This window comes from Eumetopias jubatus, unplaced genomic scaffold (assembly GCF_037043125.1).
Source record: "Eumetopias jubatus isolate StellerSeaLion01/CBP00866 unplaced genomic scaffold, mEumJub1_p1.0 scaffold_13, whole genome shotgun sequence".
In the NCBI taxonomy this organism is placed as follows: Eukaryota; Metazoa; Chordata; class Mammalia; order Carnivora; family Otariidae; genus Eumetopias; species Eumetopias jubatus.
Window position 1 is genome coordinate 55979400 of NW_028274819.1, and position 3145 is coordinate 55982544.

Here is a 3145-nt window from a genome sequence, read left to right on the forward strand (position 1 = left end):
CATGAGTGGGTGAGTGTGTAGATGGGACAGTTGAGTTGTCAGGGTCCTGTTATCACTTAAGCAATTCTGACAAGGTCTACTCAACTTCTCCTTGTTCATATCCATCTCTGTCCCTCTCCATTGCGGCCGCTACCACCCTAGTTCTCTTCTGTCATCCAAAGTCTAGACTATGGCAGCTGCCTGCTCACTGACCTCTTTGCAATACTCTCTCCTCCAGTTTATCCTCTACACAGCATCGAAATGATGTTTTGAAATAAAATATCCTTCAATAGCTCTCTATGGAAAAGAGGGAAGTCCATAATGGTCTGAACTCTTTGGCCCCTTATGATCTGGCCCCTGGGGACCTGTCCAGCCCTCTCTTGCTGTGCGGTCTCACACCCAAAGCCTTCACCATAGTGTTGTCCATGGTTTCACCTAATGCACTTGGCTGGTCCGTGCCCTGATTTCCTTTCTTCTGCTTAGCAAGACACCAACACACTTTTTAAAAATTGAATTTTATTTATTTATTTATTTATTTTACCAACCCACCTTTTGAGTTTCTCCCCAAAGATTCTTCTCAACAAAGACTTTCTAACCTTCTCCCCAAGGAGAATTGACTAATCCCTTGTTTGTGCCCCTATTTCCCTCCTTATACTTTTAGCCTGAGACCCGTAACACTCCATTTTTTCTTCTGCTCACTGCTTGAATGCGAGGTCGGTGTTTTATTTGATTCCACAGAGCTTAGCATAGCACCAGCAAAAGAGTTTTTAGGTACTTAGTAAACGCTTACAGTGACTGTAAGCATACATGAATGAATATTTGAAGGACAGGTTAATCTGAAATACCTGCATTTTAACTGGGATTATATATATGTATAGAGGCTTGATTTTTTATTTTTGTTTGTTCCTTGGTTGGTTGGTTTTCTCACTTGCCCAACCCTAAACCCCTTTCTTATATGTGGAGAATTCTCCACCATAGGATTCTTGGAGAAAGGCAGATATTGTCTCCTATTATAGAAGTAAAAAAGGCCAGAAATTTGCTTTCCAGCACTCCCTTACAGCTAGGGTGTGCATAGATGATTTAGACCCTATCAATCAGGTACATTCTCCTGGAACTTAGAATAAGATGCTTGTATTGCAAAGAAGCAGGGATGGTGGAGAGTTTGGCAGTGGTGGGGGCAGTGGCAGCAACATCCAGGTTTCAGGGCAGCAACCCCAGTAGAGTGAGTGGTGGCCTCTGGGTCCAGTGCTCAGGGCATGGGTAGAAGCAGCAGTGGTGTCCTTATTGAATCGGTTCTGTAGCATGATAGATCAGGAATGAGGTTGTACCTGCCCTGACTCCCTTTGCTTCTGCCAATTGTTCTAATACCTTTATTGAGATATAGTTCACATACCATACAATTCACCCATTTAGAATATACAATTCATTTTCTAGATTATTCATAGATATGTGCAACTATATCACCATAGACGATTTTAGGACATTTTTATCATCTCTAGAAGAAACCTCGTGCTCTTTAAGTATCACTCCCACCCCTCCTGCTTCCCCCTCCCCGTCCCCCTCCTCAGCCCTGAGCAACTGCTAATCTACTTTCTGTCTATAGATTTCCCTATTCCTTTCATAGGAATGGAATCACATAGTATGTAGTCATTTGTGACTGGCTTATTTCCTTTAGCACAGTTTTTTCAAGGTTCATCTATGCTGTATCTTGTGTTAGTAATTCATTCCTTTTTTATGACGGAATAATATTCCACTGTGTTCCAGATCTTGTTTATTCAGTCATTAGTTGATAGACATTTGGGCCTTTTCTACTTTTTGGCCATAATGAATAATACCACTATAAACATTTGTGTACAAGTATCCGTGTGGATATATGCTTTCATTTTCAGCCCATTTTTTGAGCCTGATTCTTCAGGCTTTCTGGTGACTCTCTGAGCAATCGAAAATCATCCTAACAAATTTATTTCTTGTTCAAATCAGCCAGAGTTGATTTCTCTTCTTTATAACCATGAGGTTTCTACTCCTTTCCCTTGGGGCCAAGTTCTTAACCCCAAGACAAAACGGTTATTGTTGGCTACTGGGACACACTTCCCAACTGACCTTCTAAGTTTCAAGTTTAAGCTTTCTCTATACTATAACGTGGATATTGAGATCCAAAGAGAGAAAGTGACTTGCCCTAGGTCACACAGCCTGTCACTGGCACATCTAGGACTAGAATCTAGGACACCCCATCACAATTTAAGTTCTTCCCTTTATACTATGCTTCCTTTCATCAATTCAACAAGTGTTTGTCAAGCTCTGTGGCTGTAGGATATATGGAAGAAGCAGAGGATATAAAGTCCAAAGACATGATTTCTATTCCCAGCTTTGCCACTTCCTACCTTTGTGATCTTGAACAGTTTACCTAATGTCTCTGGGCCTCAGCTAGCCCATCCTGGGGGAAGAGATTGAATTAGACAGAATCTCAAATGCCTACAGCCTCTGTAAGGTGCTACTGTTTTACTTATTCTGTTCTATTTTACTCACTTATAATTTATTCCCTCTTAATTACAGTTTATAGCAGAAACGTTTATCTGCATTAAAAAGAATAAATTTTGTTGATGTTTTAGTCCTTTCTTCCATTTTGTTGCTTTTTCATCTCACATTTTTTCCATATTCTTCTTAGTTCTTATTTTGCTTTATTTTCATAATGGCATTTCAGGTTGTATTCTTTCAACACAGGCAACACTGTGCTTACTTCCTTTTCACAAAAACTCGGTTCTTTCCCCCTCTTTTCCTGAAACTTGTGGTCCTCTCAATCTAGCTCTTTCTTCCTTCTGTTGAATACATGGCCAAGAAATATTTCACTTACAACAATAAGGTTTAAGAAAAATAACAGAGCAAGTACTTTGACCAATGGCAAAATATCCTTGGCAGAAGATGGCAGCTAGATGTTTGGATTAAAAATAAGACCTGAAATATGATTTTTAATATAAAATCCCCTGTTCTTTAAATTCAGGCAATTAATTCAAATTTTTTTAAAGATTTTATTTATTTACTTGAGAGAGAAAGCACGAGAGGGAGGAGGGAGGAGGGAAGAGGGAAGAGGGAAGAGGGTCAGAGGGAGAAGCAGACTCCCTGTTGAGCAGGGAACCCAATGCGGGACTCGATCCCGATCCCGAGGCTC